Raw genomic sequence first — 18,037 nt, forward strand, 5'->3', positions numbered from 1 at the left:
ACAGAAAGGAAGTTTGAAGGAAAAATTCCCTTAGAGAAGTTTGGTCAGTTCGCTGAAACTGAAGATGTTGCTGCTGAACCAGTCATAGATCAATCAATTCAAGCTAATGTTGGACCAGCTGTTGCTATAGTTGCTGAAGAGCATGATGTTCAAAGAGGATTAGAGAATGAGCTTGTAAATATTGATTCAGATGAGGAAGGTGTTGAGATTTCGTTTGATTCTGATGAAGATATGGAGCTTCCACCTGAAGCTGGAGTTTCTGATGCTGTTTCAACTGCCCCACCTGTGATTTCTACTGAAGATTTGGCTCTGTTATTAAAGACAGTGACTGAAAAGATGGGAAAGCCTCCTTCTGATCTTTCAGTTCCAAATGAAGAGTCAAGTGAACGTCCAAAGGATCCTGATTCCCTTCCAGTTAAGCGGAAAAGGAGGGATCCTCGGCTCGGTATGTATGTTGAGAAGAACAAAGATAAATCCTTGAATGCTGATGATGAAGATGTGGATCTGTATGATTTTGATTTTGAGAAGAGTGTTGCTGATGCTACCAATCCCTCCACAGATACTTTTGAGGGTCTGTTTGATGTTGATACTCAAAGAACTGATGTGGAAACCACTGATGTTACTGTTGAAGTTCAAGCTGCAAGTGTTGCTTCAGAGTCTACTGGTGATGTATTGCTGGGTGCTTCTGATTCTGCCGGGCCCTCCAATGTTGTTCATGATGTGCCGTGCAGTTCTAGTGGCAAAAGGCCTGAGGAACCGTTGAGAATGCCGTTTGATGATGATTCTAGTGATGAAGATGAATTTATTAGTTTGAGAGAGATGAAGAAAAGATTGGTTGTTGTTGAACAAGATTCGATTCACAAAGAAGCTAAGATCATCCAACTTGAAGATGTCATAGTAAAGAAGGATCAACAGATTGAGCAATTGCAAGGAGATGTGAGTTTGTTATTCTCCATGGTCTATGATTTACGTGGTAAGCTTGAGAAAAAATTTGGACAGGAGTTTTCTGATCCAACAGATGTTGAGAACCGAAAGAAGGCCTTTGAAGAAGATAATGCTGAAAAGAATGCTGCGATGGAGAAATATTTTGAAAGAGTTACTGATCCAGAAGCAGCGAAAGCAAAGGCAGAAAGAATTAAAAGAAAAAGAGAGTTGGTGATTTTGAAAAACAAGAATCTGAATCCAGATGATGTTGATGCTCAGGCTTCTCATCATATGATGGATGTTGGTGAGACTTTGTATGATAAAGTTGGCAATCGCTCGGGAGTGGTAAGCTGGGGTTATGACCACGACAGGCATAGGTGGTGGATTAAGAGAAAAGTTGGTCCGGTGGAGTGGTATAAACATCCTGGCCAGTTTCAATCGTTTACAAAGGTTGATCTGACAGAATTATCTAATGCTCCTTATGTTGATGATAACCCTGGAGGTCCTGGACACATATTTTTCGATAGATTGAAGAGGGAAGTTCAACATAACTTTCCATCGATGCGTACTGCTGACTCAATTGTTAAACCTCTTAAAGGTGTTCGGGATTCATTTACCAAAAAGCGCATGAAAGTAGTGCACTGGCCGGTAACTGACAAAGAGAAGGTGATACCGTTGGTCAAGAAGATTCCACAAGGTGCTCTGAAGTCTCTGCATTTTTGGGCTTATGATGAGCGTCTTGGTCAGGCTGTGTTCGTTTGTGATGGTGATGTCAGCTTCCGTTTAGTTGATCAAGTGGATGTGTTAAACATTGCTCTTGAAGATTTGGAGGTCTTAGCTCAAAATCAGATTCGTGCAACTGAAAAGTATGAAGATATTGCGAAGGGTTGGACTGCCGCTGTTGCATCTGCTATTCACATTCGCAAAGTTGGATTTGGTGGTTTTCAAGATCGTTTGGGAGGTAGTAGCAACACTTGAAGAATCAAGAACCCGCATGCACAAACCTAGGGGGAGATTGTTGGAACCTGAAGGTTTGTTCATGCAGGTGAATCTAGTATAGGGGTTACAAGGGTTGTTTTTGTAATTTCTTATAAACATTTTGGGCCAGTTTGGATGTTATAGGGCCAACTCGCAACCATTAGGTATAGGGCTTATGTTTCGGCCCTAGTGTCTAGTATATATACACATCTCAACCTTAGGGTTGAGGTTGTTGGTTGGGTAACCGGTTGCGAGTCCCTGTTCTTGTATCTGTCTTCGATCTACGTTGAATGCAAGAACTTTTGGTTTGTGATTTCTATTGCTCTTAGTTATCATTGATTGTTATTGTTATTGTTTGATCTTGAATCGTCTTGTGACTGAATTCCGCGCTTTCACAAGATATTGTTGATATCATTGTTTTGATCCTGTTCGGGTTTTACAACGATGACATTAAAGCGAACCTCAAATGATTTTATGAGCGGATCACAACCATTATGAAGTGACTAATAAGCAGACCAAGTGTATTTATTTTTTAGCGAACCTGTTCAATGTCTCACGAGCGAACCACCACAATACCAAATAAGCGAACCTGTTTTACCAAATGAGCGGACCATGTCTGATCGTATCGTATGACGCGAATTCGGACTGAAAAACCGCGATTACTCCTAAACGACTTGGAGTTTCGATCTGAAACTTGGTAGGGTTGTAGATCAGGTCTATACGCACAACATATCCAAAAATCAGACGAAACGGACCATGAAAACCTGTTCAATTTGACGTTTTTCGGTGAAAAACGTGAAAAGTAGGTAGAAGATGAAGAAATAGACGAAATCGGATCTGAATCGGCTGAAATCTGGTACGAAAACGATGTGTTTGATCTTGCAATCGAGCTCCTAGCTCTGATACCAATTGTAGGACCGGTTTTTACGCCGTTCGATTGCGAAACGAACGTTTCACGTGCGGAATCCGTGAACGTACGTGACCGAACACATAATAACGTACTACTTAACGTGATTCCATTGAGAAATACGACTTGAACGGTACAAGAATCACGATTACACCACTTTCTCTCTCTAGACTTTCTCTCTCTAGAAGTCTTCTTCTCCTAACTCTCCCAAAAATCTCTTCTAAAAATCTTTTCTAAAGTCTTACTAAAATCATGACATAACCCTCTATTTATAGGTCAAGGCAACTTAATGAAAGTTCTCATTAATTACAAGTTTGCCACCTTGCCATTTCTAACTAAATATGACATTATGCGCTTGATTTCTTCCGGCTTTTCACTACGACTTGAATTGACGAAGGCGATAGACAATAAATGCATCAACAATATTACACACGCCTCGTTACTTAATCACTTACTCAAACCAAACCATCAAGATGAAAGGTTTAACAATTGTGGAAATGTTTATGTATAGTCAAATGTCTATTGTCAAATGTAAATCATGTCAACGGATATAACTGGTTTACACGGTTCAATGGTTACAAGCGGTTCATATAATCGAAGGGTTAAGACGGTTCACATAGTCAAATGGTTACAACGGTTCAAAATGTAGCATAATGTGTTCATATGCTGGATGAGCATATGCAACAGAAATGCAATGTAAAACAATGTACTAAGTACGCACACAATGGGCATACATAGCATGTAATGTAAAGCAAAGTACTAAGTACGCACACAATGGGCATACATAGCATGTAATGTAAAGCAATGTACTAAGTACGCACACAATGGGCATACATAGCATGTAATGTAAAGCAATGTACTAGGTACGCACACAATAGGCATACATAGCATGTAATGTAAAGCAATGTACTAGGTACGCACACAATGGGCATACATAGCATGAAATGTAATGTACAACAATGTACTAAGTACGCACACAATGGGTACATAGCATGAAATGTATTGTAAAGTGATGTGCTAAGTATGCACACAATGGACATACATAGCATAAACACAATGAAATCATGTACTATATATGTACTATCGAACATAGCAAGTATATGATGTGAAAACCGGAAAGCATGAAAGTAACAAGTAGGCACATGTGTTTCACCCCAAAACAGTTTGGAAAACAGTAAAAGAGGGGTTCAATGTACTCACCTGAGATTGCTTCGGAGTTCTTGTATAATAACCAGATAATGCTAGAGATCACGGAATATCAAACGGCACCTAATAGGTAGCTACATTAATATACCGGACCAAAATCGGAAGGATCGGATAGTATGCGGGTTCGTAAACCAAACGAGTATGGAGACTCGTGTAATATGGTTTAACAAAGCCTACATACTAAAATGAAACCTAACCCAAGTGCTTACGGCCCATTACGACCCGTTTAGGTAGCTTATGCTACCTTAGCGCGTTGTTCGCGTAGAACGCGTTTGGAACGCCTAACATCGTGACCACAAGGTATAACCTCGGAAGGTTACAGCTATGGTCACCTAATGTGTTTGGTCGGACCCTAATGATCGACCAAATGGGTTGGGTTCGAAAGTATAAGCGATGGTTTAGATCGCTTACCTTACGACCCTATATATGCACTAAACTAAAAGTGACGAGCTAAGCATGTTAGAACATGCTTAACTAAGTTTAGAAAACAGGTTTGGCATCAAAACAAACGGCTTTGATGCTCACGAGTAGTTTGGTTACAAAATACGCAAGAATGCGCATTTTGGCCGAAACTACGACTCGTCACTGAGCCTAGATAACGTGGTAATCAGTAGGTATAGTCACTACGGACTATAACCATCGTAATCACGCTCACGTTATGAAGTTCCACGAACTTCTTGTTGACCATAGGCTGGTCAAGGCAGAAAGTCAACAAAACGTTGACTTTCGGACTCGAAAAGCGAATAAAAGAATGAAAGAATACTTACGGAGTGTCCCCGAATGCTAATCTAGATCAAAGAGCTCAGGTATGAAGCAATGGCATCAACTTAGAGCATTTTGATCAGATTGTGTGAACTTTACACCAAAAGGGGGGGTATTTATAGGAAATAAAAGCCGTTAGGATCGTTTCTCGAATATCGTGCCACGATCCAAGCCTTACACTTGTCACAAAGTTGTGGTTACTGAAAAATGGCCCCAATCCTTTAGTTTGTGAAAGGGCATTGCCCCTTTTGGGTGTTTGAAAGGCCAAGGCAAGTGGATTAAACATTGAATCTGGTCTGCAAGTCTGACGCGCCCCGCGTAAGGATTTGGGCAATCCTTACGCGCCCCGCCTGAGGGTCACAGCTCAGAATTTTCAGTTTTTAGTCCCTACACTTCAGAAACATGCAATTTGGCCCATTTTTGGCACGTTTAAGCCCCGTTAACCTCATTTCAAGGCTCTAAGATGAAGTTAGAGTGTAGGGGACTTGAAATATGCTCAAAAATATTCCGGATGTCGGTTCGTTTGGTCGTACGATCCCGATGTTCGCTTAATTACGAAGGAATGCGCATAAGCGTGAAAGACGATCCAAATGACGCGACGAATGGATTTTTCTCATGCCAAATACTAAGGCATAATATAAGGATGCTTACATAAATTTTTGGATGTCCGGATGTATTCAGAACGTAAGTTATGCGCGAAAGTGCAAACTTGTGCACTTTTGACACTTTTAGCCCCTGAATGACCCAAAAGTTTATTTTAGCATACCAAACCCCTCAAAGCCTATTTCTAAGCTATGTAAAGGATATTTATGGTATGTTTAACTTATGGACATGTTTCGGAATGTTTGTTACAGTTCAAATTGGCATACTTTCGCAGTTTGTCAAGTTTAGTCCCTGCAAGCGAATTAACTTGTTTTTGCCATACCAAAGCCTTCAAAACTTATTTCTAAGTTATGTAAAGGTTATTTAAGGTATGTTGAGTATATGTTGATGTTCCGGAGTATTTATCGAATTAAACTGAGTATGTTTACGCACCAGTTTGCGTATAATTCCCTAGAAAGCATTGTAGAGTTTGAAATTGAACAAAAATTGATATGTGCAAAAGATACACATATTTATTCAAGCTCCCAAGTATGAAATACAATATTTCATCGGCTTGATATTTGTGTGATGGTCGCGGTGACACAGGTGTCACAACTACTTCGAATGTTTCATCATTCAAATTCGATTTTGATAACAAAAACTCTTTACTGTAAACCCGTTTAACCATCGGTTTTGAACTGTTGACTGACGAACTTGACCCTCCAGACTCAGACTTTGACTCAGACTCCTCATCAGTATCCAACACCTGATCGGCCACCTTTTTTATTAACTCAGACTCATGATCAGTGTCAGACGATGTGAAAGTGATGTCAATGTTTTCTGGTAATTCATCAGTTGTGTCGGTTTTTAACTTTATATTGACTGCTTTTTGAACTTGCTCCTCATTTGGTTTTCTGGGAGAATAACCTTCCCAGATCGGAGGCGGACACTTGTTATAGTTAACAATCGGTTTCTTACCAGTATCTTTCTTTTTTGGCTTGTCATCTTTGAATGCTTCGAAACCTGCAACAGTCGGATAAATTCGATCAATAAGATAATCAGAACTAGAACAACTTTGTAACAAACGTTTGATTCTCTCATTCTCAATTTTCTCAGTCTCCAACTCTTGTTTCAATCTTGCACATTCTTCAATGTAATGATTGATTGCTTTTTGTTTTGTCATCATCGTAGCGTTCATCATAGTCAAAGCATCTTCTCTTTCAGAATTTGTTTTTTGAAGAGCAGTTACTGTTATGTTCAAAACGTCATAAGATTCCTTCACGTAGTTTAGATTGAACAGTAATTGTTCTTTCATTTTCTCAAACTCAGCCAACTTCTCATCTTTTGCTGCACAATCTTTGCAAGATTCAAGACACTTTGAGCATGGCTTGATGACTTCCACAATCTTTTCAACTTCAATTGTTTTTACTACCTCAACCACCTTTTCTACTTCAGTTACCTGCTCAGTTTCAACAATTTCCTCAGCAATACTTTTAACTTCATCATTTTTAATAGTCTCATCTTCTTGAGCAACATTTTCAGGCTTCATTTGCTTTTGCTATTTTGCTGCTCGTCACTCCTTCAGCTTCTCCAATCGGTCTGCAAAATAAAAATGAAAACTTTCAGGAGAGAGATGAAATTTTGCAATATTGATATGTTTTTCTTCCTCGTCATCACTACTGTCATCAGTTGGTGATTTATCAAACTCTACTGATTTGTCAGAACAATCATCCGAAGAACCATAATCAGATGGTGTTTGATCAAAAACAACTTCTCTTTCTGAACTTTCATCACTTTGTAAACTTTCATCTGAACTCTGTGAGCATTCTTCTGATGACACAGATTTTCATCTTCATTCTTCAAACTAACTCCAATAGATTTCATCCATTTAGTAAACATATCTGGTTCTTTCACAATCTTAGCAATGAAAGCTTTAAACTCTCCCTTTTCATCAATAAACATATCCCAGCTAAAGCCTTCAGGTAGCCTTTCATCATCTTGATTGATTAGGCATGCTTTGCTGTCGGATGAAATGTATTTGTTCCAGTTAAAACTTTCTTGATTCCCCAAACATGCTCTCTTTGAATCCTTAATCACTTTTCTACCATGAGCCACTTGTGGTTCTTGTTGTTGTTGCTGACCAACTTGTTGGTATATGGCTTTCCGGTAGTAGTCATCTTTTCCGAACGGATTCTTTGCATCATTCGCTTCTCTATTCTTGCATTCCCTCTTGAAATGACCTTTCTCCCTGCATTTAAAACAAGTAACTTTAGATTTATCAAAACCTAAAGTGGAAACATGTGCATCAAGAAAGTCATTTCTTCCGGTAATCAATTTGAACTTTTCTGCTCTTCTTAGAACACTTGCTAGACACCATTTGATGTCCATGAGCTCCATTTCTTCAGTGTCAATCTGATCGTAATCCTCTTTTGTTAGCATAGGATTTCCGATCCGTCCTGCAACCAAGCCTTCATAGGATAGTAACACAGAACCAAGTAATGCCATGTGATCTTTCGCAACCTCTTCAGAAAAACTTTGACCATCAGGTAGGTTCAAAGCAATGTTGCATTGTATCACACAACCATTTCCACTTTTAGAACTTTGATGCTGAAAGCTTGATGTTGTTTCTTTTGGATTAACACTTGGATATGAAGAAAATCCACTACTTTTGTTTGAATTTTGATCAACTTTTTTAGATGAGTCTCCAGCACTAAAAGCAGTTTGAATTTTCGGACTTATTTCAACCTCTGGAACACTGCCTTTGTAGTACATTTTCACGTCTTGTTGACCACTCGGATTGTTCATCCTAGCAATCTTTTGCTGTTCCAGATCCTGACCCTCAACCTTCTCAGTGAACTGAGAAATTGTCAACCCATCATATACCCCGGTGTTCTTCAGAATCATCAAGTAAGTACCCCACTCTTTTTGAGGTAAAGCATCAGCTAACTTGTCTACCCATTCCTCTCGATCTTTGGTTATGCTCAACATAGACATAGATCGCACTAAGTGGCAATATCGTTCAATTAGCTTCTTTGTATCTTCTCCGGGCAAACTAGTGAATAGATCAAATTCTTTCTTAAGCAATGCCTTTTTGCTCTTAATCATATTTTCACTACCCTCAAACTTGACTTTAAGAGCATCCCAGATTGATTTTGAGGTCTTGTCATGTTGAAGTAACACAAAGATGTCTTCTTTGATGGCTTGCTGAAGTAAACTGATCATCATTTTTTCAGCTCTGTACATTTCCCGTTCTTTGTCATTAAACTCGGAAATTTGTTTTTCAGTTTGCAGTTCAGTACGTGGTAGAACATATCTCTTCAATATACACTCCCACAATCTTAGATGGTTAGCTTGAACCCAGTTTTCGAACCGATCTTTCCATCCGTAGTACTCCTCAATGCTCATTAGCTTCGGAGGCTTTTGTGTGGTTCCGGTTTCATTTTCCAGATTCATGTTTTGAGCAATGGAAGCCGGATTAATCGAAGGTGTGGTGAACGCGTTGTAAAACTCTTCACTCATGATGAAACAAGTTCAAGCGAAATATCTCAATTCAAGCGGAATCTCTTTCAAACACCTGTTCAAGCGAAATCACCTGAAAAACAACTTCAAGCGAGATAAGCAGTTCAAGCGAAATAAGTTTTTTAAGTAAAATGACTTGATTTCGCTTGAAAGTCAAGCGGAATAAGGATTTTCGAGCGGAATCAGGTAGTTCAAGCTAAATCACTGATTTCGCTTGAAAAATTTCAAGCGGAATAAGACTATGCTCGTTCAAGCGGAATATCAACTCAGACCCATTTTATCCATTTTTAAGCTGGATTTTAATGTGAAACTTTCAAGGGTTTGTTAACATGCATTTTTATACAATCTGTGAAAAATTGATCCGATTTTAACCGTGAAAAATTGAAGCTTTTGAAAAGAAGGTGTAGAAACAGAAAATTTCAAGCTGAATCGTATAGAACTCCTCCTCCTGTGCTCTGATACCACTTGTAGGATCGTGTATGTGACCCGAATAAGTCGTTCAGAGGAGTTTGGTCTGTTTCAGGTGCGGAAAACAAGAAACAGACTTAGATACAGCTTGCAATACACTTTAAACACCTTGTAGATTGATCTAACACTGATTACATCCAAGAATCAAACCGGCAGCACCTCGGTATGATTTTCAGCAACTGTTCAGACTAATTTCGCTTGAATGACAAATCCCCTATATATAGTGTTCTGATTCCGCTTGGAATGACTTCAAGCGGAATAAGAAACAAGCTGATTTCGCTTGAAATGTCACAAGACACTTTCAAGCGGAATCTCTTCTTCAAGCGAAATCACATACAATACAGACTTAAACATCCTATTTTCTCGTACAACGTGCCCTGATCTATCCAATCTAGTACAAGACTCGATACAAGACGAAGTCGACAGATGCATGCACTAACAAGAACTATTTCTCTCCCCTTTTTAGTCATTAAATATTTTTGGGGTGTATCATGTGTCATGTTTTCTGTTTGATTAAATAACATGCAAAGTGACTTTGAACTTTTTTACATAAATTTTAGAGTTAATTGCCAAAATCATCCCCGAGGTTTGTGCACGTTTGCTATTTTCGTCTAAAATGACACTTTTGTACCAAATTGCCTCCAACGTTTGTAACTTTTTGTCATTTTCATCCAAACCACTAACTTAGTTTATTTTTTTCTGTTAAGTTGAGGATATTTGAATGAAACTGACAAATATAAAACCACAGGGACGATTTTGGAAATTTACTCAAACCCTTTTTAATTTCTTTTATTTAATTATTTTTGTTACATATATAATAAAAAAGAATATACATGGAGTTTTTAGAAAAAAAAAATTAATAGTTTTGTCGCATAATTTTTATAAATTTTCATTCAAATCACTAGCTCGGTTTATTTTTTCTGTTAAGGTGAATGATGTTTTAAATTTTATAAATTAAGACAGAAATTAATTTAAAGCTTCTTTATATAAATCAGTTTTATAAAGAGAAAACGTCATTGGTGTGCAACACATAACAATCGATTACAACTTTTAGTATTTATCAGTTGTAGAGATAGAAAAAAATTGTACAACGTTACATATTTTTTAAATGTGTTGAGCACCTAGGAAATATGTTGATAGAAATAAAATATTTATTTAATTAAGATTATGAGGGTAACTAACTAATACTTATTCTGAGTGGCTTGAGTAAAGAAAATTTTGGTTCATAGCATTATAATTACAATTTGGTGGGTAATTTTAAGGTTTGGTAACGATACGTTGTTTGATAGAGGGGAGGCACTGGCTTCTGTTTTTCCTTGGGAGCGAATTTAAAAGAGTAGAAGATAAATTACAAACTTGGTACATATGATAAGATTTTTTTTATTTGACCTTTTTCAATAAGGTCACCAGCATTTTAGTTTTATAAAATTTAGAGGTTTAAGTAGATTTTATTTTTATAAAATTGACCTATATAAAAAATTAGAAATAAATTTCTGTCTTTGTTTATAAACATCCTTCGCCTTAATAGAAAAATTAACTTAGTTAGTGGTTGGATGAAAATTTATAAAAATTATGTGACAAAACTATTATTGTTTTCATATAAAAATTGCATGTATATTCTTTTTTATTATATATGTAACAAAATTAATTAAATAAAAGAAATTTAAAAGAGTTTGAGTAAATTGCCAAAATTGTCTCTGTGGTTTTATATTTGCCAGTTTCATCCAAATATCCTCAAGTTAACAGAAAAAATAAACTAAGTTAGTGGTTTGTATGAAAATGACAAAAAATTACAAACATTGAGGCAATTTGGTACAAAAGTGTCATTTTGGACAAAAATGACAAACCTGCCCAAAGCTCAGGGGCAATTTTGGCAATTTACTCTAAATTTTATATAACTTTATTTTGATCAATTTATAAGGTAACAATTCTTTTCACAAGTTCACGCACCCTAGATACGTATAGGCAACAGGACTAAAATATGGAAGAATTAAGTTGAAAACATGTGTAGCCGTGAGATTTGTTTCACAATGGAATCATGACGTCTAGTTCCACTTGTTGCTCTTTTGCGAGGGCGACCGTGAAAGTCACCGAAAGGGTCAGTCTTTTCCTTTACCCCAGATTAAAAAAAAGTATAACGGAAAAGGCGTTGTAGATGTTCGGGACAGCCACGACTTCTTCTAACGCTATCAAGGGTGCTACTAAATGCAACCCCCCTCCTCTCACATGCTTATGAGTGGGACCTACGTGAAACCCATGTTTTTTTCTTACAAAGGGGTACAACTAGTAAGGAGAGGGTGTATTTAGATCAGGGTTGTTCAAATCGCTCGCTCGTCAATCGCTCGGAAAACGCTCAGAATATGCTCGCTCGGTTTGGTTTGGTTTGCAAACGAGCCAAGCATAAGCAAAGGACCGCTCGGCTCGGTTCGGCTTGAATTAATTTTTAATAATTTATTACATATATAATTATATATGCACACACAAATTACATGTATAGTCATATTTTATACATACCGCTCTATTAGATTTGGACCACTATACTCAAATATACAATTACAGTAGAAACTCTATAAAATAATACACTTGGGACCATCAAAATTAATTAAAAGAGTTATTAATTAATCGATAAATTAATAATTATTAATTTATATATTAATTAATATTTTATTAATTTATAGTAGAATACTTAGTTTACAAACACCTTTCAAGCTTCCACTTAATTATTACAATGCATGTATATCAAATGAACGGCCCAATTTGAAAGAAACCTTCAATCTCCCACCTTATTATGCTTCTTGTGTTCAATGTATCACTTTATGGACATTAAAAATATTTTCTATATAAATACAAGATCAAAATAGGTTAACATAAACAAATCATACACACAACATGGCTTCCCATCTTAAAGGTGTGAAAAAAAACAACAATGACAGACGAGAATCGAAGAGCATTATGCAAGCACAACAAGGATAATCCAAGTCTCACTCAAAAGCAATTGCAAGAATGGGTTCATAGTAACTATGGTTTGCAGGTGAGTCAAGCGACAATGTCGAATACAGTTAAGCGGTCTTTAGAGTATCTCTCACTTGCTCCCGAAAGAGGCGATGTTAAGCGACACAAACCGGCAAAATTTCCTGACCTAGAAAAATCTCTCTATGATTGGATTCTTCAATATCAAGAACATGTGAATATGACAGGTGAACTAATCATCGAGAAGGCGAAAAAGTTTATGAAAGATATGTATCCAGTGGATACTCCAGACTTTACTTTTTCTATTGGTTGGCTTGGAAAGTTCAAAGCAAGATATGGAATTAAAAATTTCCGGCGTTTTGGAGAGAGTGGATCTGTTGAAATGGAGGGCATGGAGGACAAATTAAAATCCATAAGAGACAAAGTTGATCAGTTTGAAATGAAAGACATCTTTAACATGGATGAAACAGGTTTGTTTTTTTATTATTTTATTTTATATTTTGTACTTTAGTGATGTAATTATTTACATGTTTTGATTTTAAACAGGTTTGTTTTTTAGACTTCAACCGGATCATTCCCTTGCAACAATGCAGCTTGAAGGGAAAAAACAAGACAAGGAAAGACTAACTGTTGCTATTTGCTGTAATGAGGACGGTTCGGAAAAACTTCCTTTATGGATTATTGGGAAATATGCTAAACCAAGGTGCTTCAAGAATGTAAACTTGAACAGTCTAAACTGTGAGTACCGTGCTAACAAACAAGCTTGGATGACTGGTGTGTTATTTGAAGAATATGTTCGCCAACTTAATAAAAATATGGTTGGAAGAAAAATTCTCTTGATTGTGGATAATTGTGTGACAACCGGTGATTTACGCCCTTAATTACATGATTAACAGAAGATTTACGCGACATTAAATAGAGTTTACGACGCAAATTAACTTAATTAGGCCTTTGGAGTGACCAGGAACGTTTGTTCGGCTATACAGTACGCGTATGAAGCTTCGCGTGGAATCTGCGAAACACCAAATGACAACGATCTGAAACCGTACGAAATACTGACAACACCGACAAAAATGGATGTTACACGAATAATTTTATGTTTATGGAGTTTGGATTGCGATATCGGGTCGCGTAGGAATTACGGGCCACTTACACACAAGATGGGATTGTGGGCCCTGGGCCCAAACCCAAAACCCACAAGCCTAAACCTGCGCATATTATACTAGATCTATTTCTTAAGGATCTATACAAGATCTCACCAAAATCCCTTGAAAATCGTGACAAAATATTCATAAAATCTACAAAAGATTTTGTTTCAATGGATATAGCACGTGACCTGAATGTAATATAAATACACATAAGATCTAAGATCACAATAAGATCTAAGATCACAAAATCTCTATATAAAGGGGCCATATGTAGAGATCAAATGCACACAACATAAACCAACACCCCCACTCCCTCGTTCATCTCTCAAACCCAGTCTCACATTTACTCACTTCCTCTCTCTTGACCCATTTTACATATAAACACAGGCAACTCATCCCTTCTAGGTTCTAAAGCACTTGCACAGGAGAGTAAATCTCATCCTCACCACACTCCACTCCCCCCTCAAACCTCTTACTCTCGGTCTCCCCTTTCCCCTCCGGTGAAACAGCCGGCCGGAGCCGGTGGTCTTTTCCGACGCGACACACCCACAACACCCCCTCTCTTTATGAAGTAAACGGACCACCACCACTGTTGGGTGGTGGTGAGCGGCGGCGGTGGGGCCAGGCGACGAAGAAAGGCATAGAGAAAGAGAGAGAGCACCGCGAAGAGAGAGAGAAAGAGGCGAGAGAGAGAGAGAGGGAGGACCGACGGTCGAAGACTCGGACCGCCGGTCAGTCCTTTTGTCCGGTGGTCGACATCAACAGTCCGACAGTGGAGGCGTCTGCAGGTAATCTCCGGTGGCTCGGCTCACGGCAGTGGTTTGGTGCCAATTAGCAGCTCCGGTAAGTGACTCGGGTCTCGACTCAGCTGTTTTCTTTTTTTCTACTATTGATATTGAAGATGAGGGTTGATGATGTTGAATCTGGTTTGGCACGGTTAACAGGTTAGCGGTCAAGCCTCGTGAGACTCGGGTCAGACTCAGTCTCGGTCGGGTTTGGTCAGCTTAGGTCAACCTGTGGTGCGGGTCGCACGGTTCGCTCAGACAGTCAACGGGACTCGGTCCGGGTCAACAGTGGTCAACAGGGAGTTCGGGTGACGCCTCGGGTTCCGGGTCAGATCTAGTATGGTTTGGGTTCGGGTCGGCAGTTTCGGCGGGTCCGGTTTGGTCAGATTTGCCAGCTTCAGAAGCGGTTCGGGTTGACTTAGTCAACCCAGTGAGTCGACTCGGTCAACCCGGTCAACTCAGTCAACTCAGCGAGTTGACTCAGTCAGCTCGGTTTTCGACACGAGAAGATGGTAAAGATTTCACGGCGCCATACATTTCGTTATTCTTATAATTTTATATATTCCGTGAACGAGCTCAACCGATAACTTTAGCGAGTATTTACACTTTAATTTGGCATATTTGATATATATTGCGTGAATTGATTGAATTTTGATAAAAATAGCGACAACTTGTGTTGTCGGGACGTCCAAAAACAGAGGAAACTCTGCCTGTTTTTCAAGAAAACTCGTAAAATAAAACGAGTTCTATTATAAAAATGTGCTTTTCTTGTAAAACGACAACTATTGTATTAAAGCGACTTTTACGAGATACAAATATAAAGTTTCCTTCGACAACGACTTACAACTTACGAGAACAACGATATGGAAATTATTTCGACAACAAGAATAAATATAGTTATCATTATATTTATTTCAAATGAACTCGAATCCTTTTATAAATAAATAAAGTTATATATTTATTTTCCAATACAAGTCGACGAATCTTTTACAAAATAAATATAGTTCACATATTTATTTCGATTATCAAATGACATGATTTCATTTTGTAAAAATAAATATAAAGTTTTTATATTTATTCCAAATATCAAACAAGATGGATTCGCTTTTATAAAAATAAATATATTATATATTTATTTTAAACATGCGACGACTCGATGAAGTTTTCATAAAATAAATATAACTTAGATATTTATTTCGAACGCCTAAACGGCATATACATTCGACATATAGTAAACGAAACTTAGCAAGTTTAACTTCTTCGTTTCTTTTAAGCTATCAACACACCGTCGAATCGTTCGATTAACGATTCGGTAGAGCTCGGTAACACATAGGGTAGTTACCGCAATTACTTAGAAACTAATTAGATATTCCGTGTTAGGAATATTGTAGGATGCACGCTAGCAAGTCAAGTCTTGGAAACGACATCGCGAAGTCGTAATTAGCTAGCTTTGCACAGGAATATTCAGGCGAGTTCATAACCCCCACTTTTTACTGTTTTACATTTTTTTGTAAATGTTTTCGGGGTGGAAAGACATGCACGATTTTCAGAAACATACAAAGTTTTGAACAAACGCAAAACTCGTATTTCTAAATCATATCACGAATGGATTTCGAGGAACTCAAATAATTTACGAAAGGTTTATACTAAACATACCGGTTTTTACCAAACAAATGCGTATTTTCGAAATGTGAAGGATTTTTCGTAACTAGGGAGTCAGTCAGGGTGGTTGGGGAGGTTCAGCCTGGGTGGCTGGGGAGGTTCAGCCAGGGCAGCTGGGGAGGTTCAGTCAGGGTGGCTGGGGAGGTTCAGCCAGGGTGGCTGCGGAGGTTCAGCCAGGGTGGCTGGGGAGGCTCAGTCAGGGTGGCTAGGGAGGTTCAGCCAGGGTGGCTGGGGTGGAATATATGTTACAGTAATTACGAATACTTTTTACATGGTATGGTTAGCGTAAGGAGGTTTACTACTTAGATCATGTGAGTGGGTAGGCGGAAACTTGAGGCCATTAATCCTCAGGGTAGGACCGAGGGACAGGAGCGGTAGATCTACTTGGGTGTAGCGAGCCCAGCCCCAGGCCCAGCATAACGGACCTCGGGGTGACTTTGTGCCCAACGCATAAATCCGCTAGGTTTGAGTCTTCCTACTTGCACTTCACACATATCAATGGCCTTGCAAACCATTGGTGATCTCTTTTTCCTTATTTGCTACATACCAGAGATTTTTATCATACACACTTACAAAACGCTTGATTTATACAAAATAAAAACCATGTTTTATACAAATTCAAAGTATTGGTTTACACGGGCATAGAGTCAAAGTCAGGGTGGGCATTGACGGTTATACATACTTTACAAATACATGGTTTTACGATCATAGATCGTTACAAATACAAAGTCCTCATATAACTGGACAAGAAAATGATTTTTAAATTCGTTTTCTCAATACCATTTCGAAAACCGGTTATTACAAAGATTTATTTCAAATCTTTCACAACTCAAAAGATTTATTTCAGATCTTTTACAAACAAACTATGAACTCGCTCAACTTTATGTTGACTTTTTCGCATGTTCTTTCTCAGGTTGCTTTTCAAAGTCAAGGCACGGTTGGAATAGGAGGACCATTGGAGACTCGAGTACTTAGTGGGCGTTCAGTTTCTAGATAGACTTAGCTTATTTGTTTCCGCTGTGCAATGAAGATACCAGTCCAGTCACGCCAATGCTCTGATAATTTTGGGGTGTGACAAATTGCCCTGCTCATCCAAAAATTATTGAAGGATTACGAAATGTTGAATTATTTTTTTGCCACCAAACACAACTTCAAAAATTCAACCTTGTGACGCGGGGATCATACGAGCTTTTAAGATGCATTATCGTCGTCGATTTTATAGAAGCCTTTTGGAGGGTTATGAATTAGGGGTTCCAAATCCAGCAAAAATAAATGTATTAGATGCAATGAATCTTGCAATTTCAGCATGGACTATGGATGTTCGTGCAAATACAATTGCGAACTGCTTTCGTCATTGTAAACTTCGATCAACAGATAACATGACTTTTGAGAACTCAGATGAAGGTGGTGAAAGCACTCAAGAACTCCAGAATTTGATCAAAGAGTTGGGTTATCGCAATGCAATGGATGTCGAAGATGTTCTGACTCATCCAGAAGAAAATGTAGTTGCACAGTTGTTGACTGATGAAGAAATTATTGAAAGCGTTATTGGAATTAATAAAGATGATATCGATAAAGAAGATGATGAAAGTTCTACAATGGAGCCCCCTTCGCGAAACGAAGCTATTAAAGCGGCAATCACATTGAACAATTTCTTGTTGAGCTATGAGAAAACAACACCAGAAGTTCTTACCACGCTAAGGAAAATTAGAGACAAGATTCAAGGGGAAATTGATTTCAACAAAAGACAATTGAGTCATTTTTCAAGAAACCTTCATAAATCATTCATGGAATATGCTATATATAAGGAATTATTAATTTATATTTTATATGGGGTCTAAAGAAATTATCAAAAATGTATTATCTTATAATTTTAGCGAATTATTAATTTAGCACCCTATCCCCGAGTCGGGACCGGCAAAAAATATTATCTTAGAGAGTTTATTAAATAATCGAGTATTAATTTATCGAGTTTCTACTGTATATTTATCCACACTAGCCTAATCAAACCAATAAAAAATTTGACATCTCTCTCATCAATCGTCTCTCGCTCTCACAATACGCTACAATGCGACAATTGTTCTTTGTTTTATATTCATCGCCTCACTTGCGTCAACCAGAGCCTC

At 38.0% G+C, this 18,037-nt stretch overlaps 1 pseudogene; it reads left to right on the forward strand.

Moving 5' to 3' along the window:
• Positions 1-12,235: 12,235 nt before the first annotated feature.
• LOC110943050 lies at positions 12,236-17,647 on the forward strand (annotated as a pseudogene).
• The last annotated feature ends 390 nt before the right edge of the window (positions 17,648-18,037 follow it).

The sequence above is a fragment of the Helianthus annuus genome, chromosome 5, assembly GCF_002127325.2.
Source record: "Helianthus annuus cultivar XRQ/B chromosome 5, HanXRQr2.0-SUNRISE, whole genome shotgun sequence".
Classification (NCBI taxonomy): Eukaryota; Viridiplantae; Streptophyta; class Magnoliopsida; order Asterales; family Asteraceae; genus Helianthus; species Helianthus annuus.